General features: G+C 40.5%; 1 protein-coding gene across 5 annotated transcripts in view; it reads right to left on the bottom strand.

Moving 5' to 3' along the window:
* The window catches only part of LCLAT1 (lysocardiolipin acyltransferase 1), a 150,459-nt gene that overhangs the window by 103,340 nt on the left and 27,871 nt on the right, over positions 1-19,248 (bottom strand). Inside the window, exon 2 of one of the 5 annotated variants that reach the window (XM_045844565.1) lies at positions 6,500-6,596. The exons of the other annotated variants lie outside the window; for them this stretch is intronic. The gene's annotated coding sequence lies outside the window, so the exon portion shown is untranslated. The remainder of the gene's footprint in view (positions 1-6,499; positions 6,597-19,248) is intronic. 5 annotated transcript variants of the gene reach the window in all.

The raw sequence follows: 19,248 nt of genomic DNA on the forward strand, positions 1-19,248 counted from the left end.
GTTAAAATATCTGCCTAAATTTACCAAGTTACTTCAATCATTTCATCTAAACAGAAAATAACTACCAATTAGAGTCATTCCACAGGCCTTAAAACCCCGCGCTAACCGTCTCCTGGCAAGGCACTATGAAGGGCGGCACGAGTTCTCCCTCCCAGGGCACAGCTCCTAGGTGCAGAGAAGAACAAATTTGAAGAGAAGGGAGGGAAAGAGGGGGGCAGTACAAGAGTGTACAAATACCAAATTCATGCAAAATCAGTATGCATAACAATCATTTTGTCATTCTTAGAAGTCTAGAGCTGGAATTAAGATCACAGAAACAGACTCACAGATACAGAGAACATTTTGACAGGTGCCAGACGAGAGGGGGGTTGGGAGAATGGACAAAAGGGGTGAAGGAGTTCAGTCGTTCAAAGTGGTAGTTTCGGAACAGTCACAGGGATGTAAAGTACAGCATAGGGAATGTGGTCAATAATATTGTATTAATTATGTATTATTGGGGCGATCACTTTGTAAGTTATGTAAACGTCTATGCACTGGGTTGTACACCCGAAACTAATATAATATTGTACGTCAACTGTAACTGAAAACTAAAACAATTATTTTAAAAAAAGATCACTGAGCTCTAAACACCTGTTGGTTAAACAGGTGACTCTCTTGTTACACCAGTGAAGAAACTGGGGGACAGAGAAGCTGAGGGACCTGACATGTGCTGTCGGTGGTGCAGCCCGTGGGGACACAGCGAGGCCAGGCCCGCCCACCTCCAGTTACCGGCTCAGTGCTCTTTCCCTTAGGAAGGGATCAGGGACGGCTCAGATGCTCAGCTGAACCAGGCAGAGGAATTCGGATGCCAACAGGGCCTGGCCCTGGAGGAAGAGCTGCACTCAGAGAGGCCGGTCTCCTGACGTCACGCACTCTTCACGGAACACACTGTCCCGTCATTGGCCAAAGTCCCAGGATTTCAGTTGGGTTTTGTTTCTTCCACATTGTTTCCAACAAATGAAGTATTAACAGCAAGCATTTTTTAATGAAAAGTCACCATTTTTTTTCTGTGTAAATGGCAAGCACATTCACTATATTTCAACAATTTCCTGTTGTTACATAAGGTTTCCCTATAAGACATAAAAGTTAAAACCACATACACCCACACTACGTGGAACATTACTACACGAAAGAAAGACTGGTTCGTACAACTCTATTATCCCTCCTACCTGTTATTCAAGACCACACCTTCCTTGTTCAGATTACTTATTATAGTCCTTCAAGTGTTAAATATACCATATAACCCAGCAATTCCACTCCTAGATACATGTACCTAAATTAAAAATGTATGTCCACACAAAAACATATACACAAAGTGTTCATAGCAGCATAATTCATAATAGTCAGAAAGTGGAAACAACCCAAGTATTCTTCATTTGAAAAATGAATTTAAAAAGTGGTACAGCCATCAGTGGATGTCATTCAACGAAAAGGAATGAAGTACCTGAAAGATGCTACAACACAGGTGAACCGTGAAAACATTACGTTAAGTGAAAGAAGCCAGTCACGAAAGTCCACACACTGTATGACTTCATTTACATGAAGTGGCCAAAACAGGCAAATCGGCTGAGACGGAGAGTAGATGAGTGGTTTCCTAGGGCTGGCGGCAGGTGGAATGGGGGTGACTGCTCATGAGCATTGTTTGTTTGAAGGTTAAAAAAAAAGTTCTAAATGTTGATGAAAGGACGTCCAGCTTCAGAAAAAGTCTTAGAAGAGTTTATTTGAACCAAACTGACAATTGCCGGGAAGCAAATTCTCAAGGGATTAAGGAAATGCTTAGGAGAATGGCAGTTTTACATCTTATTTTTTACACCGTAACCAAAGGAGACCGAAGGGGGTTCCATGAAATCCGCTGGTGGCAGATGAGGGAGGCGGAAGAAAGCGAAGCGGGGAGCCCTCTGGGACCGAGGAAAGAGTAAAACAAAGGGACACTTCTCTTACACTGGTGGGTACGAGATGGTTAACATCACAGCACGCAGAGATGGTATGTGGGCAACGAGATTACAACGAGGGGTTCCATGGTCTCTTGCTCTGATGGGAGGCTGTGCTCTGAGGGGTCTGGAAAAAAGGGGACTAGTGTGACGCTCCAAAGGTATGTCTTAGATGCAAAAAGACCACAGACAGGCTCACTTAAAGACTGGCCTTTGCCAAGGAAGCTACAGGCCCAGGACATGACCACCCACCATGACCTGCCTTTAGGTAGGAATCCTTCTGTTCACACCATCCTGTGGCAACACAGGCCTCCCCTGAGCTAGGCAGGTTTAGCGTGTGGTCCCTTTGCGGTCCACATAACGGCAGGTAATGGTGGTGGCTGCACAGCGGCGAACAGTCCGACGCCCACCGCCTTGTGCACTTCAACTGGGTGAAGCGTATGTTACGTGATCACAGCTCCAAACAGAGTAAATTACCTAGTGGAGAGACCACGAAGACATGAACAGCTAACCCACGCTACCCTGGTGGTTACAAATGCTGATGGAAAACAGAAATTAGACAGATAACTACCACTTCAGAAGTTAAAAAAGAACAAACACAAGCAAAGCCAGAGAACCCGGGGTCCAAGCTGGACAGAATGAATCATTGAACAGAACAGAGACTAGACAGAAACACGTCTAATGTTACCAGTGGGGGCAGAGTAAACCAACAATGAGGAGCATAAAATGTGGGTTATATAATATAAATGCACTGGTAGGCTGTTTTTCATATCTAAGAGTTAATATTCTGACACGGATAACTTTTCCCTAATATAAATTAATGGTACTCCCTGGAAGGTATAAAATACCACTGTTTAAGGGGGCATCTAACAAGTAATTTGACTGGACAAAGAATAAAATGTCTTTCTTCCTATTTTATTTTACAGTTTGTCAAAATAACACAAATTGATCACATTATTTCTAAATTCCATAGTTATGTCATTACCTTTATAAGACTTTTTCAAGTTACAAATTAATATAAACTGAATGAAACCACCACCATTTTGTTAAATAGTCAACTATCATTTATAGTATTTTTTTCTTGTAATAGGTACAAGCAAAATGAAGAAAATACATAAATCAGTTTCTTTTCTACAATCTAGTCTTCACACACAGCAAAGAGTAGTTTACCCATAGATGATTCATGGAATGTATTCAAGGGTTAATAAACCCACTAAAATTGCATGCTGCATATAAATATAAAAATACACATAATTTATATGTATATATGTATACATTTTTCTGCAGAGAGTCACCAACTTTTATCAGAGGAGTTTGTAACTCAAAGAAAGTTAAAACACTACTGCTTTTGAGAAACAACTATATGTAGCCTAAAATTCTGGAAATGTCCATAACTCTCAAGAAATTATGTTGTGTAATTTTCATTTATGAAATACATTTATGAAGTATCTGGGCAATGAGACAGAAGCAAGGATAAATCATATACAGTCACTATTCTAGAAAAAAAAATTTTTAAAGAAACTTTTAAGATTTTATTTATTTATTTTTAGAGAGGGAAGGGAGGGAGAAAGAGAGAGAGAGAGAAACATAAATGTGCGGTTGCTGGGGGCCGTGGCCTGCACACACAGCATGTGCCCTGACTGGGAATCGAACCTGTGATGCTTTGGTTCACAGCCCATGCTCAATCCACTGAACTACGCCAGCCAGGGCTAGAAAAAAACTTTTGAGAAATGAAAAAACCCACAAATTATTGTAAGCAAAGGTAGAAATATTACAGATTATAATATTACTTTATTTGTATTTATTTGACCTAGACTTTGTCTTAAAAATGTTTGAGATGTCTTTACTATTTAATATTTCATAATATGAATTAAATCAAATAATTTTTATTAAAATTGTTTCAGATTGAATCCATTAATATTGTTGGTATTCAACAGCATGGAATTCTGGGTGAAGGCTACAAATATATAAAAGCTTTTCCTGACTTATTCTGAAAAACAATGACTGGGTTTTGGTTCATGTGTAAAAGTATATTTTGTACAAATAATAACATGGTTATTATCTGGAACATCTACTTTGCTATCAAAATATTACTTCTATGACCTTTCTCTTCCCTAAACTTGTAAAAGTCAAAACAAATAACAGGTGGAGGATGACTCTAGAGCTCTCCCCAGGTGTTCTAGAGGGTTTCAGGTAGCACGTTCTTGCCACTAATAAATAGAAACACAGGTGGAGAAATATGAATGCCAATAAAAATATTTCACTTGGTAACAGAAGCTCATGAAGACTTAAGAATAGCAACTGATATCAATAGGATTTCTTAAAATTTTCTATAGAACTTACAAATGTAATTACTCTATGACAAGAACAAAAGAGGTAGTTTTTTTTTTTTCAGAACAGTAGAATGCATAAATTACAAAACCTATCTCTAAAATCTTATTTTAAAATCACGCTGCCTATAAAATCATCTGTAATGGAAAGTTGGTTGAAGGGGCTTCGGAGATAACTTAATTCCACTGGCTTGCAAACCGTTCTGACATTCAAATCCTTCCTTCAAAACCTCACCAAGACACAGGGGCCCGCACTCTGAGGACGGGATGCAGGCTGCCCTGGGTTGGACTCACACACACCATCATTGGATGCATTCTGACTGGTGAGTTTCTGTTTGTTTTTACTGTACATTTATAGCAATCAAATCACGCAGCACAAAGAACCTTTTTACCAAGAAGTCTCATGCATACAACAAGAGCAGAGCAGCTCCGTTCCCAGCTGTCCTCCACCCGCAGACCTGACCTCCCACCCTGCCCTGGGCCCCTCCTCCCTCAGGGACGCTGAGGAACATCAGCTGGGACCAGTGGCCCAGGCAAGCCCTCCACGGCCCAGAGGACGCAGCGGAGGCCTAGGTTCGCCGTTCCTTCCTGCTGACAGAATTCCGTGTGTAGACTGCCTGGGAGTTTGCTGGCTCTTCAGATGATGGTCACATAAAGTTAATCACAAATTTGCATAATATCTGAGATAAAAGGGGCCTTCGGGTAGGCCAGGGCTTCTCGCTATCAGTCTAGTCCATTCTGCCTCTCTTCTTCAGAGACTGCTAATACACGTGGGAGAGAAATACTATATAAAGTGCTTTACATAAACTACTCCTAATCTCACAACTCTGAAAGTAGGTGAAAGTGTACCCACTTTACAGCTGAATAAAGTGAGCTCAGAAACATTAAGCCCAGGCTGTAACACTGGCAAAGTTGTGGCAAAGCTAAGATTCAAACCTGCACTCTTGTGCTCTTTCCAATAAAACACATTACGTCTGGGTGGCACAGATGTCAGACTACAAGAGAAAGGGGGAATCCGTGAGCCAGGCAGAGGAATCAAAACAGTATCAAAGTGGGAAGTGCCCACTCACGTGAGCACCCTAAGTTATCAGCACTGAACTGGGGTTATAAAGAGTGCAGTTGCCAACACATTAAGAAAAAAAAGAAATGAAATAACCTTAAGACCCACAAAGCAAAGCCAGGTTTACATTAATGAGGCATAGCTGCTGAATGTTAAGAAAGTTTCGTGAACACACATTCAGGAAGTTAATAAGGAGAAAAGGAATTGTTGCATTTAAGCAAAAGCATAAAGTCCAAAAAGAAAAGAAAAAAAACTACAAAGTCAGAAGGCTGCCACAAAAGAGTAAATTACACTCTTCTTTAAAATAAAAAATTTACCAAAAAATGTCTTTTGGATGTTTAACAAAACACCACAAAAGTATTAGTTCATAGTGCAAAGTCTGCCATTTAAATACACAAAAGTTCAGTTTTTCTCTAAAACATCATTGACCTTGATTACCTGGAATGTTGATGAAAAAAGAATTCAGTGTATATATACGCTAAATCAAAAGCATCCAAGTTAAGTTACCAGAGAATTCCACCTAACTGATAACTTCAAAGCAGCATTCCAGAAGTTACAGGGGACAGTGCTCCTCCAAGGAACCCCACGGTGCAGGTCAGAAGACACGGGAACTGGCGCTGGAGCACCTCGGATCGCGCTCCGCTCCAGGCACCTCTGGAGACACCAGAATACAGGGGAGGGCTGAGAAGGCAGCACGAACACAGCGCTCCTCCCCTGAGTCCACTGTAACGCATTCTGGAAATACTACTTTTACCTTCAACACAAGCACACATGGCCGGTTATAAAGTTCTCATGGAACCTATAATCTGCAGGGGAACAAGTACTCAAATGTGTACACAGTTACAGTAAAGGCTATTAAAGAATATAATAAGGGCTGTGTGCTCTTCTAAAAAGGCCAGACAAGTCCTCCTTGACTAAGTAGTGAAGCTACAACAGAAAACTTTTGTATTGGTTTTGGCTTTTTGGTTGTGCATGTACTTGGGGATGGAGCAGGTGGAGACGGGGGCCAAGCAGGTGCAGCCAGGCGCTGGGGAAAGGACAGGGCGTGTGCCATCCCACATCTCCAAGGCAGGAAGGTGTTAGCCGGGCTCAGGAAATGAAGTCAGACTCAGATTAGAGTTTTCATTAGAACAACATACCTACGTATACACTGCAACTATGATGTCAGATGGGTACGAGGCTCATCAGGGTAATCACTTCGTAAGTTATCTGATGTCTAATCACTATGTTGTACACCTGAAATACCAATTATAATTGAAAAACAAATTTAAAATACATAAATTAGTAATAATAATAATCATATACAGACTGCAGGGTATTAAAATAGGACCATATTCTGTTTACGATCTTGGAGAGGGAGAATGCCAGGCTTTCGGTTAACACAAGTCCACTGAATTTGCACATCGCACAGTACAATGCACCACTTTCCTTTGCACTCCCTTGTCTGACACTGTGACAGCCTGTGAGAAAGAAAAGGTGGGAATTTTACAGATGAAGGAACGAGTTTAAGCCCAAGGTCAATAAAGCCAGCACATGGGAGCTCTGGAGGCGGCTATGAACCTATAGGATGCCTCCAGAGTTATTGCACGTGTCCATGCATCTACCACCTACACACTAGCCTGCAGAAAGACCCCGAGTAATCCTGTTCACTTCCTGGGAAGTCCGTGAGTGCCAAAGGTTGAAGATACAGTGGTCACTGCATCACACACAGAGCTGCCCTTAGCCAACAGATTAATTCAGAAAGAGTAGCCCCAATACATAATCTGTATCTCCGCAATCAAGAATACCTCATTTAAAAACAAGAAATGTTGTCACACAGTTCTTCAGGAAAACCATGAAACAAGTTTTGTGCCTACTGACGGCTCACACACCACCCCTGGATTCACCGCCCCCTCACCCCGCAGTTCTTCCCCTCTTACAAAGAGGGGCTTCAGAAGCACTAACAAGAGCAGCACAGCAGGTCTCAGAACCTGGGTTCCCTGTTCAAACTCTACTACAACCGCACCTGTGTAATTCTGAGAAGGTATTAATCCCAAGTCCAGTAGTCTAACACCTCTCCTCCGCCCTTCCCCGACCCCTTCCTTCTCTACCCATGAAATGGGAACACCGGGTCTGGATCGTGGTTGTCCATGGAACGGCACTCTCCAACAAGCATGTCAGAAATGTGTTGTTCTTTGTTTTCTGTCTTCTAGCACACTCATGCCTCATATTGCATTTTATCTTCCTTTATATTGCAGTCTGGGAGTTATATCGACTTATTTTAATTATGTGAGTAAAAAAATCATTAACTGCCCTGGCTGGTGTGGCTCAGTGGATTGAGTGTTGGCCTAGGAACCAAAGGGTAACTGGTTCGATTCCCAGTCAGGGCACATGCCTGGGTTGCAAGCCAGGTTGCCAGTAGAGGGAGCACAAGAGGCAACCACACATTAAGGTTTCCCTCCCTCTTTTTCTCTCTCCCTTCCTCTCTCTCTAAAAATAAATAAGTATCTTTTTTAAAAAATTCATTAACTGTGAATTTCATTCCAGGACACTATAATTTACTGATTCTATTAATATTCTGAACACTAATAATGAATGATAAAGTCAGTGTACATTATGATTTGTGGGCAAGAACAAAAAATACTAAATCTGTCTCTGCACTTGATTAAATAATTAAATTTTTAGAATAGCAATTCCATCCCATTATCTAGGACATTATTTATTGCAATACTGTGTACTTTACTATTAAGAAAAAGGAAAAAAGGTTTAAAAAAATCACTATTACTTTACTTTTAAGAAAAAGAGAAAATGGTAAAAAAAAAAATCAACTTAGGGATACAAGTTCAAGAGGAACCCCTGCCCTGGTCAGGTGGCCCAGTTGGGTGGAGTGTCATCCCGTACACCAAAAGGTTGCAGGTTCAATCCCCAGTCAGGGCTTGTACAGAAGGCAACCCATCAATGTTTCTCTCTAACATCGATGTTTCTCTTTCTCCCTTGCTCTCTCCAAAATCAATAAGTATGTCCTCAGGTGAGGATTAAAAAGGAAAAAAAAAAAAAAAAAGAAAGGAAGCCCTGAGTTTGGCAAAAATTCAGCCCATATGTCCCAATTATCAATTTAAAAAGTCTTTTATGAAATGGACATAATGTGAAATAAATCCTGAAATACCAAGATAAAGTTACATAGATTTGGTATATTCCCCTCCTCCCCAAAACAGAGAAATTGTGATACATTTCAAATGACATTTATCAAAAATTATTAAAACAGAAAGTGATGCTTTAAGGATCAACCTTCCCACTACCGGAAGCCTGGGGGCAGGAGGGAGGGAGGAAGAGATCCAGATAGCACGAGGACATGATGTTCATCTACCCTGCCCCTGTGAAACTTCCTGTAAACCATAGTTTTTACAAAACATATATTTTTAAAAAATTGACAGAATATCTACTGTGGGCCATGCCACACACACATGTGCAGACACATACACACATGTGCAGGTGTGTTTATATTTTTATGTATGACCTCATGTGATTGCCATAACAACTCATCAAGGTAGATTTTACTGTCCACTTTTTCTCATGAAGCACAGGAGATTAAAAGACATTAACTGACAGAGATCTCCAGCCATCAGGACCTTGTGCAACAAAAGCCTTTCGAAAATAAGCCTAAAGCTCTAAGTCAGGAGAAAAAAGTTATCAAAGATTACACAAAGCTGACTCCATAAAAGAATCAGTTAAGCTTTATCCATGATCTAATTTTATTTATGCAACTACTTTGTATTAGATACCTGATGCCTCTATATGCTAAGTACTTTCACACACATTATCTTATTGGATATTTCTCATATTTTATCTTAGTTGATATATTTGATAAGGTATTTATCTTTTACTAGCCTCCACTAATCCAACCATAAGGAAGGAGAGGAAAACAGCCCAGTGGTCGCTATGGGTCAGGGAGAGAATGAGACCGTGAAGAGTTATTAGCACAGGGGAGTTTGAGTGAGGAAACTCTTCTATATCCCAACCGTGGTGGGCATTACACAACGGTACACATTTTAACATTCACAGGTGCACACCAACAGAAAGAAAGGCAATTAAAAAAAACTTTCACTGCATTTCCTTAACAGCATGATACAGAAAATGGTAGGTACAGAATATTCCTCCCAGACTTCATTTCCTTTCAATGCCCCAGAGGATGCTCTTACTTCACAAGATAAAAAAACTCTGTAGAAACACTTCAGTCCTTAGATATTTCACTTTTTATGGAGAAGCTAAGAAACAACTACAAGTTTATCTTTTTTTAAATCGTGCGTTTCTCTTGATGTGCCAACATTTAAGAAAATCAAGGTGTTATAACCAATAAAGACCTTACAAAAGTAAATGCCTTCCAAATTCCTTTATGAGATCCACCCCATGAAACTCTGTGTTTAAACTAAGGAATAAGTTTCTACTGACCACCATTTCAAATCAGGAAGGAGTAAGAACACAGTACTGAGTGTCTTCCTCCACGATGTGCGGAACACAACCGCGTACTCCTGAAACTGCCTTATCTCGCTGGACACTCTTGATCCCTGGAGAGAGATATTTTCACACTTTTATGAAGGGCACTCAGCGGGTTCAACTACGCAGCCCATGGCTCCTGGGCTGAGGAGACAGTGGAGCCAAGACAAAGCAGAACCTCCAAATAAGAGCAAACTGTAGCGTGCCCTGTGAGGGGGCAGATCCACAGTATGTGGAGATGTATAAATGACATTAATAATCTGTGCAAATACTGATTTCTCATCTCTCGAAATAGACAACTGCCAAGTATTTGCTATGTCATATAAAATTCTTCTAACCAGGAAGTCTGAGATGATGCTGATGAGCCAATTTCATGTACTGGACTTGACTAATAAAAAAAAATCAAGCTCTGCAGTGTTTCTTGTTACCAACAACTAAAAATACCTAGCATTTTAAGTCAAGAACATAAGTTATTAGTGATACCCACCACAAAAGCAGTGACTCAAGGGTAAAGTGTCATAAACCCAAAGCTTTTTCCTCTCCTTTCAACTGGAAACTTCTTAAAGACTCCAAATTCCTGGAACTTGAGGTCTTCCACAAATTTCCGGCCCAAATTTCCCCAGCTACCCAGCTCCCTAACACCCCACTGCGGCCACGGCCGGACTCCTCCTGCTCACTCGACTCAGTGTGTCCGTCTTCGCTTCTAAGTGTCTACTCCGATACCCTCTCCGCTGCACTTCAGGAAACTCACCCCAGCCTAAGAGACCAGCTCAGTTCTCTCCCCCTCCAGGCACCATCCCCAAAGAAGACCCGTTCAAAATAACTGCCTCCCTTCCTCAGGACTCCCATGAGGTTTATTTGTCCATTCATGACACAAACGGTTATTGAATCAAACTGACACTTCATTTTTTCATGTCTGTGTTATCTCTACAGGACAGAGACCTGGGACATCTATTCTTGTATTATTCACAGCATCTCACGCCTGTTGGTAGCCAGAAAATACATACATTTCTTAGCTTTAGGTTACAAACTAATTTAGGATGGTACCTAAGTGTATTTATATAATATATGTGATGTATATATCTCTATCTAATGTATGTTGGACCTAGACAAAGTATCCTAGTTTCCCTTCCAGAATGAAAACTTATAGAACAGGTTATTGTTCTGTCAGCTAATGCCTAAATGAGAGCCTCTCAGCAAAGAAAATCCAACAGCAAATTCTGTATTTCCTTTTGACACCCACTCATTTAAATTGTAAAAAGCGTACTGGTTATCCTTTGGCCATACACATTCCCACCCACTGGAGCCACACCCTTCTCTCTCAGGCAGGACTCTCAGCCACAACACTGCCCACTAAAAACAGAATGTGAGCCGCAATGTCATTTGTATAGAAAAACTGATAAAATTAATTTTAATAGATTAACCCATATATCTAAAATACCACTTCTATATATAACCACTTTAAAGCACATTATTAATAAGCTACCTTACATTCATTTTCTTCAGACTGCATCTGTGAAATCCACAGTGCTTCTCCACCCGCACCAGACACGCGGCAAAGGCTCGGTGCCATGTGGGCTTGGTGGCCGCCACCTTGGGCAGTGCGGCTCCACTCACTTCTGCACACAGGAGTACATCGTGAATACTGACGACTACCAGGGGAGATTGAATCTATTTTAAAAAATTCATGCTGCATTAAAATAAATCTGTTGAGAAGTAACAAGAATAATTTAGGAGAAATTCGTGAGTTCAAAATCTTAGTCTTGTTCAACAGGAAGCACTTCAAGGTCCCAGTTTCTTCAAACTCTATTTTACAGATGAAGAAACCCAGAAAAGTAAAGTAACTTGGTATATCCGTACAGGACCTCCCAGGAAAATCTCCTTCATGACTCCCAGGCCACCTAGCGTGAAATATCAGGCTCTCCCACAATTTGGCCAAACCCTGATTATCTGGGTTTGAATGCCAGATGTGCCAGTTAATAATTGTGAAATTTCCAACGGGCTACTGCTTCAATTGTAAAAATAGGGGCAACAGCAATACAGGCCAAGAGCTATGAAAATGAGGTGAGTTAGTACATGTAAAGGGCTTGAAGCAGCAGTTGGCTGGTATACAGCACACAGTACATACTAGTTATTATTATCATTACTGTAAGTAAACTGATACAGCTAGATTAAATTCATCACATGAATTTAGATGCAAATGCTTCATCTGAAAGATAAGGATGTGACCAGCTTTTTACGTTTTAAGAATAATGGCTGGTTTCTCGTGCAGAAGCAGGTGGCTCTCTTCAGGCCAGGAAGAGGCCACAGGGCACTCGCCAAGCCCTGACGTGGTAGGACCTGCAGGCAGAATCACCCCTTCCTCCTTCACCTGTGACACAGAGCCGGCTCTTTCCCCAGGGGCATCCTGCCTGTGTGGTACAGAGCTGTGCGGCTGCTTCCTCTGTGGAGCAGAAACCCATCCTTTTCCTCCTCACCGGGTCTTAGGGAGGCAAAGAAGAAACATTACCTTTGCTTGTATTTTACTCATACTTGTGAATTATATTCTCTGTACAAAACCCATTCACTTGGAAGGAGAAAAAATCTAGCTGTACTTCTGAAATACAAAATTTGTTTTTACTCAGACTAAGATACTTCCCAAGGTCACGGAATGACTTAGTGGCAGAGCCGGACCTAGAACTACAAAGTCAAGTGTCCCCACCTCCAAACTACAGTGGGCCACTGATGACTTATCAGTGCAAGCGGAGACTGCTCGTGTGGCCAAGAGTAAGTACGGATCGAGACAAAATGATTTTGACGGTGTATTATATAAAATACATATTTAGAATCAATGATTTTAAACACTGCAACAGAATGTAAAGCATCTCCTTAGGGTCAATGGGACACTGGCTTTGATGAGCATTATTCAGTTCCTTACGGAAACACAGTAATTGCATTAGAAAAAGACATTGAGGACAGAATTCAGGATGTTGAAAACGTAATACAAGCGGCGCAGTGGCTAGGTACATAATTCTGTTCGGAAGCTAATACAGCTGTGCGGCGACTAGTTATATAATGTTGAACTCTAAGACCCTTCCTACCTCTAAGAGCTCTCCTCCTAGACACTTAGAACTTAAGTCCACGCAGCCTAGGTGGGTGGGATCCAGTTAGACTTGGGGCACAAAAGACATACTCACTGAGAGCTAAAGATTATTTCCAGAAGGGGAAAAAAATGGAAGATAATATCTAAGAGCCAAAATCTGAAAAATCAGGAGCCAGGGAGACAGCCTAAGACAGCTGCTGTGAATGTAAACCAGGACAAGGAGCCAGAAAGCAAGCGTGACTCTGAGGGCCACGCTCTCCGGCACCTGCCATGCTGGTGGGCCACGTGGCCGCAGAGTCGGCATGGGCTCAGCCCCCCAGACCGTGCATTTATGAGTGTGAAGCCAACATTACATTTCTTCCCAAGTTATACATGGATAATACTATTGCTTTAGCAGTAAGCGATGAAAACTGCATATACACGACCAGATTTTAGTGTTGGAATTTTTACTTACAGCCAAAGTAATCAGATTGATACCAGTTTGCTAATGCTCATAATGACTGTTGTGCTTCGCCGTATCCAAGTCTACCCAGACGAGATGGATTTGATTTGCTGTAATAACTGCGACCACACAACCGAACACTTCTGAGAAGTGCATTAGGAATAAAAAGGGTTTTTCCTGGGCTGATGCTGAAGACCTTTAAAGCTTTGACGGTTTCGTTTGTAGCGGTTTCATTGAGGTATAATACACACACCATAAACTTCATGCACTTAAAGTTTATATTTCAGCGGTTTTCGTATATTCACAGAGCAGCGCGACAATCACCGCAACCAGTTTTAGTGCGTGTTCATTGCTCTCTCCTCTGGCTGGAGAGCACTTGTGGTCTCCTCCATTTAACGGCTCTTTCTCCAGTAAGCAACATACACCTCTTCACCTGACTCAGGTCCCAGCCCAAGGTCACTTTCACGGAGAGGCCTTCTCTGACCGCCCAGCTGAGACCTGGAACCCCAACCCCTGGCAGCACACACACCAAGCATCAAACTACCGCCTGCCACCCCCACCCCCACTTTGTTTTTTCCAGATATAGATCACACTTGGCATTCCAGATGCTTTACTTGTTTACTGTCTGTAAATTCCAAGAAGGCAATTTTGTCTGTTTTATTTACTGCCGTGCCCCCAGGGCCTAGAGCATGACAGGTTGTAAAAGTCTAGTGTTTGTAAGAAGGAAAAAGGGAGGGAGAGTTGAGAAAAGGAAGTGGCTTCACTACTTCAAATTTCACTAGTTTGTAAGATCTTTGTTCTAACGTATTAAATTATGGGTTTCCTATAACATGTTTCTCCTTTGGAATCAAAACCTAACCAGAGACAACCAAAAAAAATGAATTTAACCAAATTTAACACCACTGCAGACACCAATATCTCTGCCTTATTTCAAAGACTTGTTCCCAACGTTTTATTCCTATGGTCTCTGCTGAGTGCCTAACCTGTGTACCAAAGAGAATACAAAAGAAATACCAGACACACACAGATTAAATGCATGTTGCCTTTTTTTTAAATATGAATAACAAATACCTAATAAGTACCATACAATTTTGAGAGAAAAAATAATAATCAAAGTGAACTGGAATAGTTAGAAGCTGCCTCCCAGAGATAAGCATTGAATAGTATTATTCAAGTAGGTAAAACCGACGTAACAAATTTCAGAACCCAACTTAATACAACAGTTTACTTCTGGCACCCATAACAGCAGAGGGGAGGGAGGAGGGCTCCGGCTGGTGGACGACTCTCTTCCACACAGTTCTTCAGGATCTGGGCTGCCTCATTACGGCTCCACATCCCCCATGCTCCACACTGCGGGACCCACCCAGCCATCAGAAGAGAGAACACAGACAAGCACGACCTGCCGTTTCCACTCCCATTCCACTGGCTGGAACTCAGCCACATTGGAAACAAGAGCTACCTCCAGGTTCAGGAAGAGGACAAAGTTTGCAGGACAGCTAGTAGTCTCTGCCACAGGAGGATCTGAAATGCAGGAAGGACAGGTAGAATGGAACCAGGAGTGAGGGACCCACATGAGTGAAAACAAGCAAGTCTAAACTAAGCAGAAGCCAACTGGCTATATTCCGAAGAGCAGTGAGAGAAGATAAAGCCGATTGGGTCAACGGTGCCCCCATGCACACGGAAGACCCATCCCAATATATGTCCAAGTTTCTACCGGTCCATAAGGAAGTGAGAAAACTCAGTGCAAGTTGCTAACTTGTTAAGAATGCTAAATTAATTTTATTATACTTATAATTCAATTTTCTGTAACTTACATACAATGTGATATCATAAAGTTACAATTTCATAGTTTAATTTCTACAATAAAAAGTTTTTAGATGTGGCAGTTATCTACAGTTCTAAGATAGTGCCCTTTCCTTAACACAACAGATTCAGTCTCTGTCCTGTAAGTGGTGGAGACTGACTTTCACTTCCCAGTGTTTTTATGTATTTTTAATGCTTTAATATTTTCTAACAAACTTGTATTGCTTTGGAAACTAGAACAGACTTACTGTCCTAAACACATAAGGGTTATGTCTAAACAAATAAGGGTTAAAATATGAAAAACATGAGTTACATGAAAGTGGGCAGAAAGTTTAACATATGTAAACTATACTCAAAATACACACCCCAAAGACTGAAAAAAAAAAAAAACCCTAGCTGACTCTTTTGTGCCCAAGTTCAAACTCTTAGATAAGTATATAACATTCATGAGACGTATTAAACTCAAAAGAGGAATTTAAGAAAAAAATTGCAAGCTAAAAAACAATCTGCTACTGCATTAACCCCAAATGTTCTTCTCTGAATAACTACTTTTAATTTAAAAATGGTATAATATTTTATTCTAATTATTTAATATAGATTGAGGGAATGTTAATTACCATTGAAACTAGCAGTAAAGTAAAATGCTGTTTTTACTAGAAAAATTCAAACATCATCATTCAACTCTGAAATAAAAAGAATTTTATTTGGAATAAAGAAGTGTTAAATTGAAACACTAAAGAAGTGTACAGTCAGAAACTACCACGATCAATGGAAATACGTGCTTATTGAAGACAAAAAACTAATTCCTAGTCTCTACCAAAACCAAAGCTTTATAAAAATCACTTTTTCTACCTTGTCCCCTATATACTTCTAATGGCAAGGGCTAAAAAAGACGACAGTGCACGGCATGCCTCCTTAAAAATGGAGAGAGAGAAAAAGCAGCTGTCAGAGGCATTTAAAGGATGCGTATTCCATTTATCGGAACCCTGGTGCAAGCTTACTACATTCCAAACGTCCTTGTGAAGGTCAGCCATGCATCTTTCTAGGGAGCTTAGACTTAGTTGAGGGATGAGCGAACCCAGTGAAAGCAACCAGGCAAGGGAAACATCTGCTGCTAAGTTCTGAAGTTAACAGTTTCCAACAGTAGCATGTACCTCTTATAATAATGCTTTCCATGGAAAATATTCAAGTATTCCCTGGTGAAAGATCAGCCTCAGTTAGTTAAGCAGAATTATTATCGAAAACCACTTCCACCACAGAGCAGTCTGATAATGTTTAGATAATATAATTAGTTGGCTTCTAAAGGACTTTCTACTTAACCGAGTTACTGCTTTTTTAAAATTTTAACGCACAACATGCTAGTACCATGGTAAAAGATCTGTCAAGTTATTTTTACAAAAAGAAAGAATTTCAGTCCACTGAAATCCAATTTGCCGCACATTTGAAAAATGAAATAGTATTTGATGAATAATTCAATTTAATTATTTAAAAATGAGCCACTTCTTTTAAAATGCAAATACGTTACTAAATGTTACAGCCTTAGGCAACCGTGTACGTCCTGAACACTCTAATCCTACCAGTTTTAATCAGATTAAAATGGGTGACTGAGATTTATTAAATGTATGGACCAGCTTTAGCTTTCCCCTAAGTTCTGGACAAAGAATCGAGATCTGCTGTTCCAGTGCTATTATTTTAAAGTTACAGTAAAATAATGTTGGCTAATAGCAAAGCTATGAGTTATATGATACTGAGAAAATACTAAATCTTAAAATAAGAGTCTCAAATCTAGGGTCAAAGAGTACAATGGGAAGTCCCATAAAGTAAATCAACTTGAAAAAGAAGAAAAAAAAAAAAAAAAACAACCAGAAGTCATTATTTCCAAACAAGGCCTGTAGGCTTCAAACACACTGACTTGGGAGGCTCCCATATTCACACCGACAGTGCTGTCAATGCTTACAATACTGTTAAAAGTCCTTTTTGGAAAATCCCTACAGAACCTTCAGCAAGCACATTCTATTAATTACCCTCAATGAATGGTAACAAAGCTTCAAAGCTGGAAAGCGAATTTCGATTTCTGAAGCAATTACAGAGTCACATGGGCACTGCTCTGTGAGAATATGATGGATCACCAGGCAGAGCAACGAAAGTTGGTCGAAGTGAGAGGTAAACACATGCGATGACAGTGTCCTTGTGAGGGAGCCCTGGAAGGTGGCACCTCCCCAAGAGACTGCTCTCCGCACACTTCTCGGCTGGATGTCAATGTAAATCGACTTCACAAAGAATTATCACTCAATCCAACTCACATTTTACCAATGAGAAAGCTAAGTTTCTAAGAGGCGAAGGAAATAGTCCCAAATTACCTAACTATTTTATTTAGAGCCAAGCTAAGGACTCAAAGTCAGGTCTCCTGAACTGGCAAATTAATCACATTTGGAAAGCAGACCCTTCAGTAATACTCTCCTTCCCAGCAGCGGCATTAATACAGAGTATGCTCCAAAGAATATATGAATGAGCTGCCACGGTACATTGAGACCACGTGATTCTAAAATATAAGTAACATCATCCCCGGTGACAGGACCAAACAGGCCTGTATTCACTTCTCTCTAAGCAGCCATGCTTTCCACACTATTATGGAAAAGCAAACTAGAGAATTTTTAAAATATCCAAGTAATTCCTATTTGCTTTCATTTAATGACAGGAGTGCTTACAAAATATTAAACTTATTATACACATTTTAGGATTAAGTTGTAGCCAGTGCTAATTATAACATGCCTGGGAAAAAGTTTAACCTACACTGATTAAAATTCTATTTATAAAGGAAAAATCTAAACCACAGAAACAGTGCTTAGTTTAGAACAAGAACATGCACATAACTGCCAAATGTAATCCCTGTTTAGATGTCTCTCTTACTGAAACACTGTAATTACAAAAAACCAAAATGAATTTTTAAGTGTTTCAAAATGAAACCGTCCTTGCATGATTTTCAAGGCTTATAATTACTTTCCTGACAAGGTAAACACTCCAAGTTCCAACTTAACATGAACTCCAGAAGTTAACACAGACTGAACACTCAATTTTACTCTAAAACACAGGTCGCCTATGAAATTCAGAACCATTTTAAATTAACAATCAAATGTTAACTAAAGAAAACACATTTGGAAGCAAAGGCCAATGCTACCTTCCCATTGCCATTTATGGCCAATGCAAACCCCCAAGTTCACTGAAAGGGTTTTTGAGACTCCTCACACACATTAAGCGATTGCCTCCATATGGCTCTCGTAACAACCTGCAGTTACTCTGTCTGTTCTCTCGGTTCTGGCCTGTCACTCCCCCCAGAAGTTCAGGTCCACAGCTCTGCAGCTGTGCAGACCATGCTGACACGGTTCACTGCCACAGCCTCCACACAAGACCCAGCACACTTGGCAAGAACGTGATTGCTACTTGTTGAATGGCTTAGTATTAAAAAGGAGAAAAATCAAATAAACTGCTATATCGTTTTACTTGTTTTCAGGAATTCAAAAGCAGGTATAAACAAAAATGTTTCAGTTTATGAAAATGTCTTTCAATTATTGATCCTTTTACTATTTTTAAATTGATATGGGGTCCATTCTATGTGCGAGTAACAGTACAACAAATATAAAAGTAATATAATAAAAATAAGGCTTCAGAGAGCATCTTCTAGTCTCCAGTGTGTTTCAAATGTTTATTTACTACAACTGAAATATCGAAGGCAGGCATTATTCTGATTTTACAGATACAGTAATTAATGTTCAGAGGCCAATGAATTGCTGAAAATGGTTTTTCAGTCGTATAGATGAGGCTTGAACCCAGTGTTCTCCTGGACCCCAGTCCAGTCAGTCCTTGTTTCTTTTACTTTTTCTATTTTGTGTTTTCTTTAGGCGCATAAAAATTTTCAGGCTTTTTAAAACTAAAGGAAAGAATAAAGTGTACAAATCTGAAGTGTGTAGCTTGATGAACAGTACAGAGTTAGTACACCCAGGTCAACGCAGAACATCGCTTGCGACCCAGAGGCCCCCTGCACTCCCACAGTGTGGGGGAGCTTCGCCCACAGAGCCCCCCGGCCGCCA

Source organism: Phyllostomus hastatus, unplaced genomic scaffold (assembly GCF_019186645.2).
Source record: "Phyllostomus hastatus isolate PE091 unplaced genomic scaffold, TTU_PhHast_1.1 phas_contig_402, whole genome shotgun sequence".
In the NCBI taxonomy this organism is placed as follows: Eukaryota; Metazoa; Chordata; class Mammalia; order Chiroptera; family Phyllostomidae; genus Phyllostomus; species Phyllostomus hastatus.